Source organism: Hypanus sabinus, chromosome 16 (assembly GCF_030144855.1).
Source record: "Hypanus sabinus isolate sHypSab1 chromosome 16, sHypSab1.hap1, whole genome shotgun sequence".
In the NCBI taxonomy this organism is placed as follows: Eukaryota; Metazoa; Chordata; class Chondrichthyes; order Myliobatiformes; family Dasyatidae; genus Hypanus; species Hypanus sabinus.
In genome coordinates, this window is record NC_082721.1 from 58,324,184 (window position 1) to 58,349,236 (window position 25,053).

The 25,053-nt window shown below is 41.4% G+C and overlaps 1 long non-coding RNA gene across 2 annotated transcripts in view; it reads right to left on the bottom strand.

Annotated features, from left to right (window-relative positions):
- LOC132406342 (uncharacterized) overlaps nt 1-25,053 on the bottom strand; it is an 82,075-nt gene that overhangs the window by 50,970 nt on the left and 6,052 nt on the right. The window lies entirely within an intron of this gene.

The following is a 25,053-nucleotide window of genomic DNA, read 5'->3' on the forward strand; positions in this document are numbered from 1 at the left end:
TCTAATAATCTTATAAATGGAGATTATTTTAAAAGTATAGTTCATAGTTTAAATTGTATGCCACCATATTCATTCTCTTTCAGGCATTCACAGTAGAATAAAGAAACACAATAGAATCAAAGAAAAAGTACAAAGACTGACAAACAACCAATGTACAAAAGAAGACAAATTATGCAAAAACAAGCAAAAATAAAGGTGAAGGACACGAGAAATGCACTGAATTAGAAGGGGAGATTGAAAGACTTTCGAACATGAGCAAGGTATACATTGACCCGACATAATATTACAACTGGAGTCATCTCAAAAGCACTACACAATATAATTAAACAATTAGGGCTACACAACAATATCGATGTAAATCTTCAGAAAGCCACAATATTAAACACCATTAGAATAGTCTGAAAGTTCCTAGCAATTGAGAAATGTGTGTTCTTGGCTATGCCCTGAGTGTACCTCTGGTTTTACCAGCTGGAGCTAAAAAATATATAACAAACAAACAAACAAATTAATCCTATACTTTATTAAGAGGCTGGTATGATCAAATAAACCAAATATGGCAATCCTCGGTATGAATATTTCTTGACATTTTATATAAATGCTGATTATATTTGCAGAACAAGATGTAAATCTTAGAATCTATTGGTCGCAAAAATTGTAAGTTTGAAGAAGTGGGCGAAAGGAAATGTAGGGTGGTCCAGTCAAGTGAATTCTAGTTTATTGTCATGTGCAGAAGTACGGTGATATACAGGTACGATGAAAAACATGTCTGCGGCAGCGTCACAGGCGACACACAGAAAATACTATAAATCACACATAAATTATACAGGTGCGGGTGGGGAGAGAGAGAGAGAGAGAGAGAGAGAGAGAGAGAGAGAGAGAGAGAGAGAAACAGAGAGAGGCGTAAGAGACAGACCTTACTGTAAGGAAAAGATGGTGACAGTGAAGGGGTTAAAATCCCTGACGCTAGGAACAATTAACCACTTGAAATTCAACACTTATAATTTAATATTTATAGATTATAGATCAGGAACCTGCCTCTAGATTTTGATTTGATTCGAATAAAGGGTAATAAGATTGGATTTGTTGTGTTTGCCTTTGAGCCGGGACGCTTTACCATTTCAACAACCTTTCTGACTTGCTTCCCCATTTCAAACGTTTCCTCCCGTGGTGGAATATTACATACACCCAGTTTCAGTGACTTTTCTCTAGAAGTTTTACATTTGCCCACCAAAGGGAGCAATTTGGTTGATTAATTGCAATCTATAGAGTTGAACCTTGGATTTTCAACAGAACGGCGGAGGGACTAAATCAACGAGCGACAGTTGCAGGCCCTTCTCGTCAGGTTGGTGGGGGTTGGCTTAACGTAATCGACAGGGTTTTCAATCCCGACCCGGGTCACATTATGAAGGGGAGGGGGTGTGGGTAAAAACAAAAGTCTTAAAACCGGATCAGAAATCCATTAAGGTGCTCAACGCCTATTACAAGGGCATTTTTTCAGATGAATATTGTGTTTAATTAAAAAGAGATATCGATAACGTGATGTACAGTATTTTGTAAGATGCATTTGTCATGAACGTGTCTTTAAAATTTCCCTTGTCCATTAGACTCATTACTTGATATAATATTTATTTATGTCAGAAGCATAAAACGAGTGTGTTTATATAAAACGTGAAAGCACTTGAACCTTTCAGTTATTTCGACATTTTAAGTTTTGGTACTTAGTAATTATTGCTCGAGTTGTTGGTGTTAGTTTTGCGGGATGAAGGGAACGTAGTGCATGAATACACGCTGAGTTCAGAGACCTTATTCATAATACCGATGTTACTCCCCAGAATTAAACAAATCCGTGCGGATTGTGCGAGGCTAGAAAATACAGCGACAAGGATCATGCTCAGAGGAGCATTTTATTAACTAAGCTCCTTCCATGTCTGATCTGTGCGTGTTGCAAATCTGAGAGATAATTCATAGTTTCCAAAACAAAATGCGCCCGGGAAAGTGATGGCATTTTATATTGGCAGTTAGATAAAATGCGGCATTAAATTTCGGTTAGATTTTCTTTTGAGGTTGGTGCAATGTTTAAAGCAGGTATCGTGCAAACGTCTGGACTCCCCTTGCAAAATCTGCCAAAGCCGGTTAATTCTGTCAGAGCTCAGAAAGTTACACCTCGGCCCAGAACTCGGCAAAAGAATGGGATATGAAACTGAAAGCAGCGCTCAATTAATTGCAAATAATGTTACTGCAAAGTATCGCGTCTCTGTGGCATTTTAACTGCATTAAGTCTGACAAACTGGGGAAGCAGAGTTCAGAGACGCATTAAATGGATTATTTTACTAATCTGTTCCTGAGCTCAGCCGCCGAGAGGCCCGGGGTAAGCGGCTCCAATAACTTTTCTCCCCATCTCTGAGTTCGGGAAAACTATCAGGATTTTCTTATCGGGGTCGTAGTAAGGGTGACAAGATAAATTATATCTTTTACATCTGAAAGCAATCTGGTCCCCAGAATTTGAGAGAGAGAGAGGAGAGAGAGAGAGAGAGAGTGAGAGAGAGAGAGAGAGAGAGAGAGAGAGAGAGAGAGAGAGAGGAGAGAGAGAGAGAGAGAGAGAGGGGGGGGGAGAGAGAGAGAGAGAGAGAGAGAGGGAGAGAGAGAGAGAGAGAGAGAGAGAGAGAGAGAGAGAGAGAGAGAGGGGGAGGGAGAGAGAGAGAGAGAGAGGGAGAGAGAGAGAGAGAGAGAGAGAGGGAGAGGGAGAGAGAGAGAGAGAGAGAGAGAGAGAGAGAGAGAGAGAGAGAGAGAGAGAGAGAGAGAGAGAGAGAGAGAGAATTCATTTCCTACATACCCGACTCCCTCTCCCCTCTCCCAAACTTCCCAATTTCAAAGTTACAACGACACAAACTGCTCCCCGTCATTTGTGAAATCGCGCCCATTTTACGTACATTTTCTTATCCGGCAACAAAATAAATTGTAATAAACTGTCTGCATTATCTTATCTGCCTCTCAATAGGTTAAACTTCCCCGTGAATTTTCCAGGCTCGTCGGCCTGACAACAGTCCTTCTCCCTCCCAAGTCTTCGCCGTGTACCCCCTGCAATTGCCATCCAGGCGTTAGGAAACGCAAACGATTAAAAAAGTAAGAGTTATTGAGTTAATCATGAGCTGAGCAGGCGAGCCGAGGAAAAGTGACTGGGAACTCGGAAGCGTGTTGCCACTAAATTGCGCGTTGGTTGCCATCCCCAGATCCGTCGCCTAACAAATTGCGGGAACCCGCAGGCGTAGCGTTAAAGTGCGGAACAACGGTCAGACTTTGCGCCCGAGGCGAGGAGAGACACACAACTTTACACGAAAGTCACTGCAGAAAGGGAGACTCGGAACATTGCGTGTACGGGACTAACCCAAAGACAGGCTCGCTCTAACATTTTCCCCCTCTGTCTCTCTCCCTCTCTTGCGCCGTGGACCGACACCCCGCAATTCACTAAGGCAGCGCTGTTTGCCGTGGCGGAGAGTTTCTTGGACTTGCGGCCGTGACTGGACACGGGGTGGTGACTGCAGGCCGGTTTTCCCGCTGAACAATGGTATGTCTAGGATCATTCACTCACTGTCTATTTTTAATATTTTCCTAGCAAGGTCTTTGAAATTAAACTCCAACCCTCTCATTTCAAAATACCCTCGCACCCCGCGTCAGGTTAAAAGGCAGGAAATATCTGGATACACAATAAGTTTGTTAATAAATCCGCGGAGTCAGTGGTTGGTAATTTTAAATCAAGTCTTATTTCCAAATGGGCTAGTTCCCTGTACAGAAGGAAAGTGGGGGGGGGGGGGAGGTTTACTGGAAATCCTTCAGCTAGTATTTCTTCCCCACCGCCCTCCAGTAGCTTCGTCTTTTTGTTTTAGGGATTCCCTTTGTCTCTGCTCCATAGCACTTGTGTGGAGATATTAGAAGGACACGCCGCCTTTATAGATGTTTACGGGGAGACACTTCAAAAACTGAGATAGTTTCACTCTAAATTTGCCCCTCTTTGTTCGGTTCTCTAAATAACTCGCACGGATAACATTTATGAAATCCCCTTTACTCCACACCACGCAATGATCACTGGACTGGCTGCAATCTTTTCTGTGTTTAGTTTAGTGTTTGGACAATATTCACAGTTCGCCTCGTCACATACACTTCACGCCATAGGACTTACAATACATTTTAAAATCCCTATAGCAATTTTGACAAAAAGAGTAATTGCTTCTAACACTGATGTCCAGACACTTGCCGCAGTGTTTTGATTTTATTTTGCCACAGTAAAGTTCGTTTGCTATTGGGGGTGGGTGGTGGTGGTGGAGTGGGATGGTGTTTGAACGGACCCAGGTTATTTTCCGAGGCTGACCGAGAAAGTGAAAGGAGGCAAGGAGGTGTGTGTGTGTGTGTGTGTGTGTGTGTGTGTGTGTGTGTGTGTGTGTGTGTGTGTGTGTGTGTTTGAGGGGGTGTTAGGTATAATTTTTCTGACGTGTAACTTGTGTCAGGAAAAAAACTAAAGACTCGCAGGATTGTTTCTTGATTTAAGATACAAGGATAAATGGCGCATCAGTGTCCCGTTCTGTCGATCAGGCCAAGCATCGAAAATTCGCGACAGTAAAGCTGTTAATTTGGCCCATCGGGTCTGTAGCAGAACCCAACCTTTCCTCCTGGATAATCTATCATCCTGGCAAAATCTCCCCTAAGTCCTCTCCAACAGAATCACGTCTATCCTGAAACGCGGTGACATGAACTGTGCGCAGTCGCCAAGCTGGAGGAGTATGCAGTTCCGTGTGATTTCCTAGGTCTCATCCTCCATATCCCAGCTAATCAGGGGTAGCATACACACGCTTTCTCAGACACCTCATCGAGACACCCTCTCGCTCTACACTGTAGAGTCTAAAGTTTCCATGTGCCTCCGTCTCCACCACCCATCTTTGCAGGCAGCTGGAACCCCGCCCCCTGCCCAGTGAAAATACCTCCCCATTTACCCTCTAATCCTCTTTCTAATTACATTTTTTGTCTGTCTTTTAAGCCATCTGTGAAGGTTCAGATAGCAGTTATTCATCCTGGCCTCCAGATGTTTGACACCTCGAAACCTCTGCTCCTTTGGTTTAGCTCAGCCACTGTCTCATCTCACCCCTTCAGCCTTCTTCATTAAATTTCTAGTAAATTACCTCTGCACCTTCTCCAGTGCAATCCCATCTTTCCTCTACTGTGCTGACCAGAACTCAACCAGCAAGCTCTGGTCTAACTAGTATGCTCTCAAATTTCTACAGATGTACTGTGGAGAGTATTCTATCTGGTCACATCAGTGACTAGGATCAGAAAAAGCTGCAGGGATAGTAAATTCAGCCAGTTCCATCATGGGCACTAACTTGCCCTCTATTGAGGACATCTTCAAAACGCAGCATCCATGATCAAGGACCCCCTTCATCTAGGACATGTCCTCTTCTCATTATTGCCATTAGGGGGGAGGTACAAAAGCCTGAAGACACACAGTCAACATTTTGAGAACAGTTTCTTCCCCTCCACATTCAGATTTCTGAACGGTCCATGAACCCATGAAGATTATATTGCTATTCTTGCTCTCCTTTTCACTACAAACACACACACAGACACACACACACACACACACACACACACACACACACACACACACACATATATATATATATATATATATATATATATATATATATATATATATATATCTATATAATATTGTAATTTATAGTATATATTGTGCATTGCACTATACTGCTGCCACAAAACAACAAATTTCATAGTATATGTCAATGATAATAGACCTGATTCTGTTGAACATAGCTCTAGCACAAAATCCCTGTTCTTATATCCAGCACTTTAACTAATAAATAACCCATTTAACATGTCTTTTTATCCTCATTATCAATATGTTTTGCTACCTTTAAGGATCCAAACCCTCTAGCTCTCCACGCCACTCATGTTCTTTCTATTTATTGTTTTTTCCCTAATCTGTACCAAGGTATCTGGACATCTAGATCTCCTGAAGCTTAAAGCTTTTGCCTTTACTGTCAACTACACAATCAGTTTTTGTATTGTCCAAAATGTATTTTGTTTATCCCTACATTTATGTCTAATACTATAATACATATTACACAGAATGTGGAACATTACAGCACAGTACAGGCCTTTCAGCCAACAATGTTGTGCTGACTTTTAACTTACTTCAAGGTCAATCTTATCCTTCCTTTCTACATAGCAGTGGATTCTCCACATCTTCAGGCCTATCCATCAGCTTATAAAGATGATGCCTTCTCCTCAGTTCTGTCTCCTACAATGATCTCTATATCCCTGGCCTCCACTAAGTTTCAGAAACTGACTGTCCGCCACTTTGATAGAGCTCTGTAACCAGAGTCTCCACAACCTTGAGTTTTACAAAGATTAATGATTGGGTGAAGGAATCTCTTATTATTTCAAACTTAAAAACTTTATGTCTAGACCTAGAGCTCTCAGTCTAGGTTCTAAGCTCTCTGTCAGAGGAAACACACTCCCTGGTTTTATGTTTTGTGCTAGTTTACTTTCATAATCTAGCTTCCCTTATTGCTTGCCTAGCAGTTCTTTGATGCTTTTTAAGGTTTTCCCAATTTCCTGTTTCCTGCTACTCTTGGTGACTTTGTACGCCACCATAATGAGCTTTGCAGGTGTAGTCTACACAGTCTCTCCTCACACAGCAAACTGACTGACCCAGCAAGCATTCTGATGAATCTCAACTGCACTGCCTCCATGGCAAACAGATCTATTTCCTTAGCGAGGAAATTGAAACAGACAACAGTATACCTTTACAATTGAAGTAAAACAGATATTCTTCGGTATTCAAACCCTCTCACATGAGAGCCAACATTGCCTTCGGAACTGCCTGTTCACTGTGTTAGTTTTCAATGCTTTGTGGACATGTACAGCTAGGTCCCGAAAACAGCAACATTCCTTAATCTGTCATCATTAAATAAAAATTCTTTTTCTGTTCTGTTCACCAAAGTGGATGACTTCAACATTGTCTTTCATCTGACATGTCCTCAGTAACTCATAGCTCCCCTGTATTTCCTTGGGCCTTTCCTGCTCACAATCTTAACCTGTACAGTGTCACCAGCAAATATGGAAATATATCTTTTGCTCCATTCAGGCAAGTATAAAGTGTGTTAAGTTCAATGACCCCAATGGTAGCCCGTTACAGCCTGCTGATCTGAGCACTACCCATTGTTCCCACTCTTTAATTTCCAGCTGATAACCAACTCTCAATCCACACAATACATTGTCCAGAATTTCACATGCTCTACCTTGTTGACCAGTTTCCTGAGTGGCACCTTTTTGGAAGCTTTCTAAACACCTAAATACATCACCTCCACTAGTCCCTTGCCTCCCTTAAAGTACTCATCTTCTGGTAGTTTTGTCATTTAGGATCTTATCACAAAATACACAGCCTCTGCTCAATGCAGTTTTAATTTTCTTGAGCATCATATAATTATAGCCTTCATTATCAATCCAGATTAATATTGATTCCAGAATGATATCAGTTCCAGAATTATGTACTTCATTATAGATTCCAGATTGCTGTTGTCGCTCTCCCTTGGATCCTATGGGCTTTTACTTCTTTGCCTGGCATGTATGAATTTGTCGAAAGCTTTGCCAAAATCCAAGTCGATTACATCAGACACTCTGTCCTTTCCTGTTACCTCTTCAAAAAATTCTATCATTGGTCAAGGACAATCTTTCCATTGCAAATCCATTTGTGTCTTTCTAAAAAGAGGTTTAAGGTGTCCCTCTGTATTGATTCCAGTAATTTGCTTACCACTGGAGTTAAACTAACGGCTTATAATGACTCGTTCATCCCATTCTTTTTAAACAACAGCATTACGTTAGCAGAGCTCCATTAGCAATTTCTGGCACCATTCCTGTAGCCAGCGAATACTGAAAACCGATGGTCACAACATCTGCTATTTCCTCCCTTTCTTGTTTGGCAGTCCAGGGAAAATATTTCATCAGGGTGTGACAATTTATTCACTTTCAAAAATGCTGAATGCCATGAACATTCCTCTCTTGCTATGTCTCTCACATTCCTATCCTTTAAATAATTGATCAATTTCACCAAATTAGCAATGAAATTGATGCAATGCTGGTACAATAAATATAAAACCAATTAATATTTCACATATGTATAATATTATTATTAGAATCAGAATCAGATCTATTATCACTGACATATGTCATGAAACATGCTGATTTGCACCAGCAGTAAAATGGAATACATAAAAATTACTGTAGGTTGCTGTAAGAAACGTATATGCTATATATACCAACACACATACACACACACACACACACACACACATGCACGTGTGTGCGCGCACTCATAAATAAGTAATATATGTAATAACAAGTAGTGCAAAAATAGTGATGTAGTCTTCACGGACTATTCAGAAATCTGATGGTGGAGGGGAAGAAGCTGTTCCTAAAGCATTGAGTGTGTGTCTTCAGACTCCTGTACCTCCTCCCTGATGATAGCAATGAGAAGAGGGCATATTTTGGTTGATAGATATTGCCTTATTGAGGCAACATCTACTGAAGATGTTCTTGAAGATGGGGAGGCTGGTGCCAATGATGGATTATAAACTGCAGATGCTGGGGTCAAAGCAACACGTACAACAAGCTGGAGGAACTCAGTAGGTCGGGCAGCATCCTTGGAAATGGAAGTCTCAAAGCTGCTATGCAGGTTGACTCTATGGTTAAGAAGGCATAGAGTGCATTGGCCTTCATCAACCGTGGGATTGAGTTTAAGAGCTGAGAGGTATTGTTACAGTTATATAGGACCCTGGTCAGACCCCACTTGGAGTACTGTGTCCATTTATGGTCACCTCACTACAGGAAGGATGTGGAAACTATAGAAAGGGTGCAGAGGAGATTTACAAGGTTGTTGCCAAGATTGGGGAGCATGCCTTATGAGAATAGGTTAAGTGAACTTGGCCTTTTCTCCTTGGAGTGACAAAGGATGAGAGGAGACCTGATAGAGATGTATAAGATGATGAGAGGCATTGATCGTGTGGGTAGTCAGAGACTTTTACCCAGGGCTGAAATGGCTAACACGAGAGGGCAGAGTTTTAAAGGGCTTGGAAGAAAGTACAGAGGAGATGTCAGGGATAAGTTTTTTACATAGAGAATGGTGAGTGCATGGAATGGGCTGCCAGCGATGATGGTGGAGGCAGATATGACAGGGTCTTTTAAGAAACTCCTGGATAGGTACATGGAACTTAGAAAAATAGAGGGCTATGGGTAACCCAAGGTAATTTCTAAAGTAAGTGTATGTTCGGCACAGTTTTTTGGGCCAAAGGGTCTGTATTGTGCTGTAGGTTTTCTATATATTCTGTATATGTTTGTGTGTGTGTTTATGTTTGTGATTGTGTATATGTTTGTGTGTTTGTGTGTGTCTGTGTTGATGTATCTATGCCTGTGTGTATGTCTGCATGTTTACTAATTTTTTGGAAGTAAGATCCTGAATGATGGAATAAGCTGAAGGCTGAGAACAGTAAGCATCACCTGGAGTAACATACTGATAAACGATCAGTGCAGCCCTTACTGTGTCTGTGAACAGGTCATTACAGTGATTACTGCAAGTTATATATCTGACCAGAACTTATACTCCACTCAAAGGCTCAAACTGTTTCTCAAACTTGTTTAATTATGGATCTCAGGAGCGATTCATGGTTAGAAGCCTTGTTATATTTCCATCACTGTAGTTTTATTACAGATCAGTTTGAACAGTTTCACTTGAAATTAAATTGCGAAAATCAACAAATTATCCAGGGACAAGGCAACTGTAGTTCTTGAGAAGAGGGATAAAGTTAAAAGGATGAGTTGGAGAAGACTGAGGTGAGATGTGATGGGACATAAAATGGTGGTGAGTTTGCACAGTGGAGGAGGAGAGATTTTCTCATTGGCAGATGAATCACCTTCAGCGGCATAAACTAAAATATGGAAACACTTCTACAAGCTCTGTGAGGTTGGAAGCTGGATCACACTGCCCTTGGATGCAATGGAGGTAGGTTCTATTGTGACCATCCAAGTAAATTAGATCGAAGTCAAAGTAAATTTATCAACAAAGTACATACAGTTCGTATACAGTTTGTCACCATATAATACCTTAACAATCATTTCTGTTGCAGGTATATTTGTGGAAAATCAAAAACATACAATAGAATTGATATTATATGCAAAAGAAGACAAACTGTGCAAATAAACAAAATAAGTAACACAAAGAACATGATTTATTGTGTCATTGTGAGTCAGTAGGTTGTGGAATAATTTCAAAATTGAACTGAGTGAACTCATCCACTCAGGTTCAGGGGCCTGAAGTCTGTAGAGTAATGACTGTTCCTGAACCTGGTAGTATGGGACCTAAGGCTCCTATACCTTCTGCCAATAGTAGTATTGAAAAGAGAACATGGCTGGGATGGTGGGGTCCTTGATGATATATGCTGCTTTCTTGTGGCAGTGGTCCTTGTAAATTTGCTCAATGATGAATGATAAATGGTAAATATATAGTGAGGGGATGAATTGAGGCAATGGATGGAGACCAGAGAGTGGGGAAGTGAGGGGATTTGACAGAGAGCTGGAATGAATACAGTGGGTTGAATAGAATGATTCTGTGATAAATACCAAATGAACATTTATTGGAGTTTTTCCTAAACGTTAGAGATACAGAGGAGATTTACCAGGATCCTGCCTGGACATGAGGGCATGTCTTATGAAGATAGGTTGATTGAGCTAGGAATTTTCTATTTGGACTGAAGAACAATGAGAGGTGACATAATAGAGGTATACAGGATGATAAGAGGCATCAACTGAGTGGACTTTTTCCCAGGGCAGAAATGGGAGTAAAGTATAGGGGAAATGTCAGAGTTAAGTGTTTTACACAGAGATGTGGTAATTTTAATATGTTTAGTGGAAAGTGCAGGGAGGGATGTCAGACATAAGTTCTTTACACAGAGAGTGGTGGTGCGTGGAATGTGTTGACAGGTGTGGTGGCAGAGGAAAATGTGTACATTAGGGATGTTTAAGAGATTCTTGGATAGGCATATAGATGAAAGAAAAATTGAGAACTATGTAGGAGTGAAAGGTTAGATTGATCTTCAAGTAGGTTAAAAGGTCAGCACCCATGTGGTGGGACGAACAGCCTGTACTATGCTATTCTATGTTCTAAAGCTCAGTTCACATTCAAAGTACTGAAAACAGGTCAACTGATCCCTTGTGGCAGATACATTAAGGGCATTTAAAAAACTCTTAGATAGGCTCATGGATGATAGAAAAATGGAGGGCTATGTGGAAGGAAGGATTAGATTGATATTACAGTAGGTTAAAAGGTCGGCACAACATTATGGGTTAAGGACATTAAGGACCTATACTGTGCTGTTATGTTCTATGTTAATTTTCCTGTTTTAAAATTGTCTGCTGACCACACTACCCTCCTCTTTAAACATCCCTGAGTGGGTTCCCTCAGTAGCTCTTACTTTGCTGACCTCTTGAACTGGTGCAGAGGATGCCACACCCCACAAGTAAACCACCCTTGCCTCCACTGCATACCTACTCATGATATTGGGCCTTTCTCATTGTGGTTGGAAGAGATTTGGGCAAATACAAATGCAAGAGCTGAGACCTCTCCATGGACGGTCTGCACTGACCTGCAATATTATATAGGTGACTTTTTAGAGTCCTGTTTGTGTTGAGCAGTAGTGGAGGAGATAAATCCTATTGTGTTTATTTTTAAATATATTTTTTCTGCTCTCCATGATACAACGATAGCCATTTTTTTATTACATATGGTGTGTTGACCTTCATTAGTTGGGGGATTGGGCAAATTTTGCAGCTCACATTTAAGTGCATTATGTTCATTTCTGGTTGCCTTATTGTAGGAAGGAGGTGGAAGCTTTAAAGAGGGTGCAGAGGAGGGTTACCAGGATGCTGCCTGGATTGTGCTGCATTGTTCTATGTTCTAAGTTCAAATATTTTACATTTAAAGTTGGTTTAAAATATTATTAAATGTATTAAAATTCATCAGCTGATACATGAAAGAAATTTATGGGACTTTGAAACAGGCACATAGATTAAAGAGAAATGAAGGGCTACGTGGGTCTGGGAAGGAAGGCTTAGGCTGATCTCAGAGTAGGTTAAAATGTTGGCACGGCATTGTTGAACGAAGGACCTTCACTGTTCTAAGTTCTGTGTTCTAAGTTCTATGTTCTGTATTCTGTGTTCTATGCTCTATGTTCTGTGTTCTAAGTTCTATGTTCTGTATTCTATGTTCTGTGTTCTATGCTCTATGTTCTGTGTTCTATGTTCAATGTTGTAATGTTCAATTTGCATTCTAACTACTGAGGACAGTTCAACAGGGCCCTTGTGGCCCATTGAGCTGGGTGGACTCACCAATGTTGCCTCTACCAACAGCTTTAAACCAAACAACTGCTGTTTAATCTAAACAGTTCTGTGTTCTGTTTTGAAATAACTTACATTTAAAATTCTCTTGAAATAATACTGATTAAATACTTATACATTAAGGACATTTAAAAGACTCTTAGATGGGCACATGGATGATAGAAAAATGGAAGGCTATGTGGAAGGGAGGGGTTAGATTGACCTTAGAGTAGCTTAACGTGTTGACAAAATCGTGGGCCAAAAGGCCTGTACTGTGCTGTAATGATCTATATTCTATGTATTTCACTAATATTCATAATAAGGGATGTTTTTGAAATGCCCTCTTGATTTCTTGACTCCAATTAGTAATGAAGAGCTGTCACACAGAGAAAATGACTGTATACCAGTAATTTGAATGCTTCAATGGTTCCATTTAATATCAGAGAATGTATAGACTATGCAACCAGGAATTCTTATTCTCTACAGACATCCACAAAACAGAAGAAAAGCCCCAAAGAATGAAACAGAAAAATCATAAGAACCACAAAGTTCCCCTCCTATGCATTAGCAACAGCAACAATTATCCTATTATTCTTTTCTTGTCTCTCACAGCTCCCTTCTAAAACTCTAATGCACAAAGTGACTCATGATTGTTTCCATTGAAGGTTTTTGGGGAAACCTTTTCCAACAACTCTCTGACCAGTGTCCAGAGATGAGCAGTGGCAGTGGAAGGGAGTGGGGCTGTCATTCACTATGAGATTCCACATCCCGCCACCCTCTAGAATTGAACAGCCATTTTCTCGAAGACCAGTTTGCAATTGAGGATTGATGGGTGGGTCGCGGCAAGTGACAAGGGGTGGGCCCCCTGATCTGTGTATCCATGATTCCCTCTCCCCCATACACTGCCCACTTATCAGCAGCGCCATTTTAGATTTGTGCATGTCGGCCGGCTCCAAGCCAATATGGACATTTCAACTGCAGGCTTCCCAATAGCAAACACACAGTGTGTACAACATCTGGGAGGACAGCAGCAGGACAGCCAATTTCTCTGCTTCCGTTCCTCCACCACTCTCCCCACCTTCCCAACTTCCTGCCACAGGGTCCCTTGGGTGCCATTGGCTGTGCCTCCCACAAATCCAGCCGGGTCCAGCCACAACACCCTCAATGACAAGCATCAGCAAAATGCGATGCACCAGAAGGTAAAGTCAGGGTCGGCACAACACGTCTCTTAGAAAAGGAGGAAGACTGCATCAGCCAGAACCGAATGCAAATGTGATAGAATCTAATCACATCATCTCCACCCTGATCCATACTGCATTACAGAACGTGGAGGCATTCTGACCATCTGTTTAAATGTTATCATGCTAACAAAAGCAAATCTGTAATGGCACAGATACACAAACACACACACACACACACACACACACACACACACACACACACACACACACACACACACACACACAGACAGACACACAGACACACGCGCGCACACACACACACACACACACACACACACACACACAGACACACACACACACACACACACACTGAGATATACATATCTACACAGGCAGACATACATACAACAACACACACAGAGACATACATATGTGCGCACACATATATACACATACTGAGATATACACATTTATTTATAGATATTAATGGATATACAGACATACACATTTAGATAACACAAGTACGTACTCTTACATGTACATACAGTACAGTCACACACATTCATATCAACATATTATATATGTATATACACACATGTACAGCAAATACACATACACAGGGACGGACAGACACACATGCACACAAAACCTCCTTAAAAGGGGCTTCCTAACAGAAATAGCATCTCCTCAGTGATGCCAGTGAAAAACACTTGTGACAACAACTTGCTCTGTGCTGAGCCAGTCGACAGTGCATCCCGAGAAGTCAATCGCACACCTGTCGGTTTGCTCTTAAATGAAAGCACAGCTACCTTTTGGCATTGTTGACTAATGTGACTTCTTTCTTGAGGAATTTCAGCATCCTTGTAAGGTCGGTGGGGGTGGGGGGGAAGGTGGTGTGTGTTAGAATCTAGGAATGGAGGGGGAGAAGCTGTTAATGGGTGAACAATACACAGTGAACAGGCAAAAACACACTGCTACCCATGACTGCTCAGCACCAGAGAGATTTCCTAATATCCAGCCAGCTGACCCAGGGCAGCTGGTGCCTGCAATCCCCAGTGAATGCTGTGGCAGTAATTTCAATAGTAAATTCTGTATATTAACAAATTCAGCCTGACACATGGGTAACTGGATGAGATGAGGTAATCTCAAACAGCCTGATTAGAAATGGCAAGGGTTTCCTTTTGTCAGACTTTCCAGGTTGGCAGTGAAAGTTTTTAAAGGCACAGGAACATCCATATATATTAAAGCACCATCAGCAAGAGATGCCTGTGATTTTGAATTAGGAATCCAAATGACCATATCTCAGGCCAAGTGCTACTAACTTATTTCACCAAAGTCTAGATAAAACTTCCATCATCAAAGACTCCCACCAACAAGGCCATGCTTCCTTCTCACTGCTGCCATCAGGAAGGAGGTGTAAGAGCCTTCGGTCCCACATCACAGGGTTCAGGAACAATTATTACCCTGCAACCATCAGGCTCTGCAACCAGCATGGATAACTTCACTCACCTGAACTCTAAATTCTGAACTGTTTCTACAACCTACAGATGCACTTTCATATTCTCATTATTATATATCTATCTATTTATTTATTGATACAGAATGCCTTCTTTAGCATTCTATATTTAGCATATTGGTTGTTTGTCAGTCTTTGTGCGTAGTTTACCATTTTTCGTTGATTCTATTGTATTTCTATGTTTACTCTACAGTAAAATTAATCTCAGTAAATGAATCAAAGAAAACACACTTTGAGAATAAATTCACATTGAACTTCGAAGACTTTTCAAAGACATCAGATAAACTTTGGGGATAGGTCTTGGCTTGTGTAGAGCAGGTTTATAAAGTAATAAAGTAATATAGCACAGCTCTTCAACCCACCATATCCATGTTAACCTTTAAGTAAACATCCAGTAACCAATTCTTCTCTGATCTGTAGTGTTTGAGAAAGTGCAACCACCTTCCCAGCAATGGCACCTGCCTGAATCTACTGTGAACTCAGTTGTTAACAGCCCTCTACAATAATACTTAAAAGTGAATAAGTACCTCAGGAAAGGAATGTGAGTAGGAGAAGCCCATATGGAGGCTCAGTTAGAAGATTTAGGAGAACGTTGTCAGGTCTTGAAGGCCTGAGTCATAGAGAGAGGTTGGACTTATTCCTTGGACTTCAGGAGACTGAAGGATGACCTTATAGAGGTATACAAAATCATGAGGGTTATAGATAAGGTGAATGCCCACAGTGGGAATGGTACCAAAAACTAGCGGGCACACAGTAGGTTTAAAAGTGAGAGGCGAGGGATTCAGTGGAACGCTGAGTGGCAACTTCTTCATTCAGAGGGTGGTCTGCATATGGAAAGTGGCTGAGGCAGGTACACTAACACCATTTCGGAGGTGCTTGGTCGGGTACATGGATAGGAACTGCTTAGAGGGATATGGGCTAAATGCAGGAAAATGTAACAAGTTTAGGTGGGCATCGTGATCAGCAAGGAGCAGTTGGACTGTAGAGCCTGTTTCCGTAACTCAAAAAGATGATCTGTTGACTGAATCTGAGTGCAATGTTTGAATTGCAGTGTATATGGTGTACCACTGTAGCAAGCTTTCAAAGTCAAAGCATATTTATTATCCAAGTACGTTCATGTCATGATATGCTAACTTGAGATTCATTTTCTTGCAGATGCTTATATAAAAATAAAGTAATACAATGGAATTTGTGAAAAACTACACATAAAGACTGACAACAACCAATGTATAAAAGAAGATAAATTGTGCAAATTTTAAAAAATATAATACGGAAACTTAAGTTGTAGAGTCTTTTAAAGTGAATCTGTTGGTTGTGGAATCAATTCAGTGTTGAGATGAGCAAGGTTATCCATGCTGGTTCAGGAGCTTCGTGGTTGAAGGGTAATGACTGTTGGCATGGGATCTGAGACTCTAAAAACTCCTACCCGATGGTAGTGAGAAGAGAGCATGGACTGGATGGTGGGGTCCTTGATGATGGCAGATGCTTTCTTTGGCAGTGTGATGTGTAAAAGTGCTCAGTGATGGGGAGGACTTTGCCTGTGATGGACTGAGCTGTATCCACCACTTTCTGTGGCTACAGCCTTTTCCATACTATTGTACATTTTTCGTTCTTTTGTACTCCACTCCTTTGTGACAAAGGTTGTGCAGACAGAGAAGCAATGGATATCCAGTTTGACCCATTACCCTGACCAAATTCTCTTTTAAATGTCCTGATTGACTCAACTTCCACAGACATTGAGCTCCACATCATAATTACAGGGCACATTAAAAAAGCTTTTTGTATCTGTTTTCATCACCTTGAATCTGCACCCCCAGACCCCCGACATCCTCTTTCCTCAATTCCCCCTTCTCTAAACCAGATATGATCACTGGCACCAGCATCATATCTCCTCACAGCTCCCCTTGCTCCAAGTATGTGGGGAGAATAAAATAGGATTAGTGTTATATCAGTGTACGTGGGGAGTTAATAATTAGTGTAAACTCAGTATATTTGCCTTCATAACTCCAACCTCAGGTTTTTTAGTCTAATTCTGGAACTAAATACCCTTTGAAACATTCCAGTAAAAATCTCCACCACATCTGCAACATCCCTGAATTAAAGAGATAAATATTAAAGATGAGTTTTATTTGTTGAAAACTAGAGTGAAATGGGCTATTAGCGTCAATGACCAACACCGTTTGAAATTGTGCTGGGAGCAGCCTCCCAGTACTGCCACACTTCTGGAACCAACATAACATGCCCACAAGGTACTAATTCTAGCCTGCCTTTAGAATGTGGGAGGAAACCAGAACACTTGGAGGAAATCCAAGCAGTCAAGGGGAGAAGGTACAAGCTACTTAAAGACAGCAGTGGGAACTGAAACCCAAATGTTGGTGCTGTAAGGTGTTATGCTACTGTGCTGCCCTGAATTGTGGCAATCAAAACAATATTCCAATGAACAAAGTCACATATCATTAGTAACAAGACCACTGTGACCAGACTACAGACAACTAGTCTGACTATATGTATCCAACGCAAAATATTTTAAGATGGTATGATATGAATGAAGACCATAAGACATAGGAACAGAATTAGGCCACTGGCCCATCAAGTCTGAAATTAAAATTGGCCAAAGTTGACTGGAAAGGGACACAAGCAGGAAGGACAGCAGAGCAGCAATGGCTGGAGTTTCAGCAAAATATGAGGGTAATGCAAGATGGATATATTCCAAATAAGGAGAAAGTTTTGAATGGAAGAAGGACACTACCGTGGCTGACAAGTGAAGTCAGATCCAAAGTAAAAGCAAAAGAAAGGGCATATAAGGAAGCCAAAGCTAGTGGGAAGATAGAGGATTGGGAAGCTTTTAAAAACTTGCAGAAGGAAACTAGGAAGGAGACTGGAAAATTGCAGATGTTACTATGCTATTTAAGAAGGGTGGGAGACAGCAGAAAGGAAACTATAGACCTGTTAGCCTGATATCAGTGGTTGGGAAGTTGTTGGAATCAATTGTTAGGGATGAGATTATGGAGCACCTGGAGGCACATGACAAGATAGGCCAAAGCCAGCATGGTTTCCTGAAAGGAAAATCCTGCCTGACTAACCTACTGCAATTTTTTGAGGAAATTACAAGCAGAGTAGACAAAGGTGATGTAGTAGATGTGGTATACTTGGATTTTCAGAAGGCCTTTGACAAGGTGCCACACTTGCTGCTTAGCAAGTTAAGTGCCCATGGAATGACATGGGGGGAGCAATGCTGATCAGCAGAAAACAGAGAGTGGGGATATAGGGATCCTATTCTGACTGGCTGCCGGGTACCAGTGGAGTTCCACAGAGGCTGGTGTTGGGGCTGCTGCTTTTTATGAAGTATGTCAATGATTTGTCTATGGGATTAATGGATTTGTGGCTAAATTTGCTGATGATACAAAGATAGGTGGAGGAGTGGGTAGTGTTGAGGAAACAGAGAAACAGAGAGACTTAAGTAATTTAGGGGAATGTGCAAAGAAGTGGCAAATGAAATACAATGTTAGAAAGTATATGGTCTTGCACTTTGGTGGAAGAAATAACCAGGGAGACTATTATGTAGATGGAGAGAGAATTCAAAATGCAGAGATGAAAAGGGACTTGGGAGTCCTTGTGCAAGATACCCTAAAGGTATCTGTAGGTTGAGTCAGTTGTGAAGAAGGTGAATGCAACGTTAGCATTCATTTTTAGAGGTATAGAATATAAGAGCAGGGATATGATGTTGAGGCTCTATAAGGCACTAGTGAGACCACACGGAGCATTGTGTGCCGTTCTGGGCTCCTTATTTTAGAAAGGATATATTGACATTGGAGAGGGTTCAGAGAAGATTCAAGAGAATGATTGTAGGAATGAAAGGGTTACCATATGAGGAACGGCTAGCGGCTCTTGGGCTGTATTCCCTGGAGTGCAGGAGATGTGGGGGGGGGGGGGGGAGGGCGCGGTGAGAGATCTCATTGAAACATTCCGAATGTTAAAAAGCCTGAACAGATTATTTATGGCAAAATTACTTCCCATGGTGGGGGAGTCCAGGAAAAGAAGGCACAACTTTAGGATTGAAGGACATCGATTTAGAACTGAGATGTGGAAAAATTACTTTAGTCAGAGGGTGGTACATCTGTGGAATTTGTTGCCACAAGCAGCTGTGGAGGCCAAGTCATTGGGTGCATTTAAGGCAGAGATAGATAGGTTCTTGATTAGCCAGGGCATCAAAGGGTACGGGGTGAAAGCAAAGGAGTGGGATGATTGGAAGAATTGGATCAGCCCATGATTGAATGGTGGAGCAGACTCAATGGGCTGAATGGCCTATATCTTATGGTCTTATGGTCTGCTTTGTCATTCAATCATGGCTGATCCTTTTTATCTCTCCTCTTCAACCCCAGATTGTGCAACAAATTCCACAAATTCACCACCGTTTGGCTAAAGAAATTTCTTTGCATCTCTGTTTTGAAAGGGTGCCCCTCTGTCCTAAGGTTGTGCCCTCTATTTCTAGACCCTCCCACCATGAGAAACATCCTTTCCACATTTACTCTGTCTAGGCCTTTTAACGTTTGAAAGATTTCAATGAGTTTCCCCCCTCATCCTTCTGAACTCCAGTGAGTACAGACCCAGAGCCATCAAACATTCCTTGTATGATAACCCTTTCATTCCTGGAATCATTTTTGTGTACTTCCTCTGGACCCTCTCCAATGCCAGCACATCTTTTCTAAGATGAGGGTCCCAAAACTGTTCACAATTCTCAAGGTGAGGCCTCACCAGTGCCTCAGTGTCACAGCCCTGCTCTTGTATTCTAGACCCCTTGAAATGAATGCTTACATGACATTTGCCTTCCTCATCACCAACTCTACCTGCAAGTTAACACTTAGGGTGCTCTGCACAAGGACTCCCTAGTTCCTTTGCATCTCATATTTTTGGATTTTCTCACCGTTTAGAAAATAGTCCGCACATTTATTTCTACTACCAAAGTGCATGACCATGCATTTTCCAATATTGTATTTCATTTGCCACTTCTTTGCCCCTTCTCCTAATCAGTCTAAGTCCTTCTGCAGCCTGCCTGTTTCATCAATGCTACCTGCCCCTCCAGCAATCTTCGTATTATCAGCAAACTTGGCAACAAAGCCATCTATTCCATCATCTAAATCATTTATATACAGCATAAAAAGAAGTGGTCCCAACACTGACCCTTGCACAACACTTGGTAAGCAACCTTATTTATGGCACCTTGTCAAAGGCCTTCTGAAAGTCCAAATATACAACATTCACCATATCCCCTTTATCTATCCTACTTGTAATCTCCTCAAAGAATTTCAACAGGTTCATCAGGCTGGAATTTCCTTGAAGGAAACCATGCTGACGTTGCACTATCTTGTCCAGTGTCATCAACCTCATCCTTAACAATTAACTCTAAATGAAAGGCTAATAATGAGGGAAATATATAAAGATTGATAGACCTCTTTGTATATCTGCTAGCTTAACAATGTTTGAATACAATAAGTTTTTACTTATATTTGCTGTATGCTGCTGAAGCAAATTCAATGTGTGGATAACACGAAGGTCAAATAACATATGTCAATGTTGACAAGCAATTAATCAGTATTGTGAAGGGCTGAGGTCTCAAAAGCAATCGAGAGGTTTAATTTTGTCAAGAGGAGAATCCACGATAAAATCAAAAAGTCAACATAATCTCTTCCCTTTGGAAACAGCAACTGCCAACAAGACTGGTTTACCCCAAAGACGAAGCATTCTAAAGGGAGAATGAAACTACTAGGGGGAGTCAAAGACAAAAGAAAAGCAATAGCAATGACATACATATAGCAAAAGTTAGTGGGAAGCTTTAAAAGAACCAACAGAAGGCAACTAAAAAGCAATAAGAAGAGAAGAGATGAAGCACGAAGGTAAGCTATCTTGTAATACAAAAGATGATAGCAAGCATTTTTTCAGATATATAAAGAGTAAAAGACATGAAAATGGATATTGGACTGCTGGAAAGTGATGCTTTAATGGTAGTAGCAGGAGAGAAAGAAATGGCAGACAAGTGCAATAAGTGTTTTGTAAACAAGAGAAAATCTTCAGATGCTGTGAGTCCAAGCAACACACACAAAATGCTGGAGGAACTCAGCAGGCCAGGAGTCTGCCGAAGGCTTTCGGCCCAAAGTGCCAACTGTACTTTTTTCCATAGATGCTGCCTGGCCTGCTGAGTTCCTCCAGCATTTTGTGTGTGTTGCAAGGTTTTTGCATTTGTCTTCACTGTGGAAGATACCAGCGATATGCCTCTTATCATCTAATATACCTCTCATCCTTCTTTGTTGCAAAGAGAAAAACCCAAGCTCACTCAACTTTTACTCATAAGACAAGTTCTCTAATCTGGTCAGCATCCTGGTGAATCTCCCCTGCACCCTCTCTAAATCTTCCACAACTTTCTTACAATGTGGTGACCAGAACTGAACAGATGTAACTAGTAGAGTGAATAGGGGAGAGCCAGTGGATGTGGTATATTTAGATTTTCGAAAGGCTTTTGACAAGGTCCCAAACAGGAGATTAGTGTGAAAACTTAAAGCACATGGTATTGCGGGTATGGTATCGATATGGATAGAGAATTGGTTGGCAGACAGGAAGCAAAGAGTGGGAGTAAACGGGACCTTTTCAGAATGGCAGGCAGTGACTAGTGGGGTACCGCAAGGCTCAGTGCTGGGACCCCAGTTGTTTACAATATATATTAATGATTTAGAGGAGGGAATTAAATGCAGCATCTCCAAGTTTGCAGATGACATGAAGCTGGGCGGCGGTGTTAGCTGTGAGGAGGATGCTAAGAGGATGCAGGGTGCCTTGGATAGGTTAGGTGAGTGGGCAAATTCATGGCGGATGCAATTTAATGTGGATAAATGTGAGGTTATCCACTTTGGTTGCAAGAACAGGAAAACAGGTTATTATCTGAATGGTAGCCGATTAGGAAAAGGGGCGATGCAACGAGACCTGGGTGACATTGTACACCAGTCATTGAAGGTGGGCATGCAGGTACAGCAGGCGGTGAAAAAGGCAAATGGTATGTTGGCATTCATAGCAAAAGGATTTGAGTACAGGAGCAGGGAGGTTCTACTGCAGGGTTCTACTGTAGTTTTACTACAAGGCCTTGGTGAGACCGCGCCTAGAATATTGTGTGCCGTTTTGGTCCCCTAATCTGAGGAAAAACATTCTTGCCATAGAGGGAGTACAGAGAAGGTTCACCAGATTGATTCCTGGGATGGCAGGACTTTCATATGAAGAAAGACTGGATCGACTAGGCTTATACTCACAGGAATTTAGAAGATTGAGGGGGATCTTATTGAAACATATAAAATTCTAAAGGGATTGGACAGGCTAGGTGCAGGAAGATTGTTTCCAATGTTGGGGAAGTCCAGAATGAGAGGTCACAGTTTAAGGATAAAGGGGAAGCCTTTTAGGACCAAGATGAGGAAAAACTTCTTCACAGAGAGAGTGGTGAATCTGTGGAATTCTCTGCCACAGGAAACAGTTGAGGCCGGCTCATTGGCTATATTTATGAGGAAGTTAGATATGGCCCTTGTGGCTAAAGGGATCAGGGGGTATGGAGAGAAAGCAGGTACAGGGTTCTGAGTTGGATGATCAGCCATGAACATACTGAATGGCGGTACAGGCTCAAAGGGCCGAATGGCCTACTCCTGCACCTATTTTCTATGTTTCTATGAACACAATACTTCAAGTGTTATCCAGCAACTTCACAAAACACTGTTTAGGCCACACTTGGAATGCAGCACGCAGTTCTGGTCACCATACAACAGAAGGATGTGTTTATGCTGGAGAGGGTGCAGAGGAGATTCGTCAGGATGCTGGAGGATTTTAGTTGTAGACTGGCCTTTCTTTTCCCAGGAGGGATAGAGGCTGAGAGGTGAGTTATTGGTGGTATATAAGATTATGAGAAGTATAGATGAGGTGGAAAGATAAAAAAAAAAATTCTCCATGGTAGTTAAATACTTTTCCCCTGGTAGGATTATCACAAACAAAAGGGCAGGGGCTTAAGATGAGAGTAAGGGGATCTGAGAGGCATTTGAGGGAATTTCTCTTTAACACAGTGAGAGGTTGATATCTGCAACTCACTGCCAGGGGAGGTGTTGGAATCAGAGATAGTCAAAGCTTAAGAGATCGTTAAAAATGCACAGTATAGGATACAGCCCTAATGTGTGGGTAAATGGGATCACTGTTGAGGGTTTTAACAGTTCGCCATGGTTGTGGTGCTGTACAACTCAGTAAGTCTATACTGCTCTAGGACAGTGTGCGTGGGTGTGTGTCATTTGCAGCTGTCTACGACAATGAAGTCCAGAATTTACCACCCTCTGGTGAATTAAATTTCTCCTCATTTCTATTCTAAATGGATGTTCCTCTATACTGAGTCTTTGCCCTCTGACCCTAGACTACCCCACCATTGGAAACATCCTCTCCACATCCACTCCATCCAGGCCTTTCGATAGCTTTCAGTGCAAGCTACCCTTCATTCTTCTAAACTCCAGTGAGTACAGGTCCAGAGCCACAAAATGCTATTCATACATTAACCCTTTCATTCTCAGGATCATTCTTGTGAATCTCCTCTGGACCCTCTCCAATGCCAGCACATCCATACAGCCCCAAAACTGCTCACAATACTCCAAATGCAGTCTGACTAATGTCCTATAAAGCTTCAGTGTTACCAACTTGGAAGATCAGCCTGGATGGCAGATGGGTCCTGGTATGGAGGTAGATGAAGACTTGGTCTTTCTACCCCGGCACTTGGCTCAATGTGAGAAAGACAAGAAATTGGAAAAATGCAAGCAGGAGCTGTGTGCAAGTCAATGCCCTTAAAGTGCTCCATTAACATAAAAACCTCAGGATTATGCACCTCTTTATAACCAAGTTAGTAACATTGTGGTTAAAATCCATCAAAAACCTGAAAGTCATTTCCTCAAGAACCAATGGCTAGTTCCATGGGCATAGATTAAATCCTCCACTGAGTTCCCTACCTCATTCTAAGCTGCAGAGGAAGAGATGGCTGTCTTTCTGGATGGTAAGGTATTTGTTTCTTGATTAGTAAGGGCATCAAAGATTATGGGGAAAAGGCAGAGAATGGAGTTAAGAGGGGTAATAAATCAGCCATGTTGGAATGGCAGAACAGACTCAACTGGCCTAAATCTGCTCCTGTGCCTTATCATTTTATGAGAAGGATGAGTGGAATGAGGTCTCTCCCTTTGATCCTCTTGTAGTATTACCCGACTGGCATGGTGCACAGGAAAATCATTGTCCAAAGAAGAATTTTCAAAACATCTATGTTAAAAATTTACAAACATAGAAAAATTACAATGAAAAGAGTCTTTTATAAGAATGCTATCAATTATTTTATAATTATAAGACCAACTATTATGGATGGTGTGCAACTGTGAGATAGCAAGTTGTAGGAGAAAAAGGGAGTGTGTGTATTCCTTTCTATAGCAAAAAAAAACTGGCTACAAAGAATTAACAATAACCTGTTCAATTACCTGCTTCAGATGTTTTGAGTACTTTTATCTGATGGTTGAGGACTGCTGATGTTGTTACTGGTTTCAAAACCTAAAAGTGTGAGGTAGTTGGATTCACATAAGGCCTGTTGCTGAGTCCTACTTGAGTTTGTGGTGGTATCTCAAGGAATAAAAATTTACCTCTCAAAAAGTCAGGCCCAGCAACATGATTGTTTTTCCCAGAAGAATTATCAAGATATCTGTTTTTAAAGTTTTCAAACATAGAAAGATTGAAGTAAAAAAAATCTTGTATAAGAAATACTATTCTTATACTAAATCAATCATTTTACCAATTATAAGACCAACTATTCTGTGCAATAACTAAAGGTGTTGTAATATATGGGAAAGAGGCAGTAAATGGTACTGGGTTTCAGCTCAG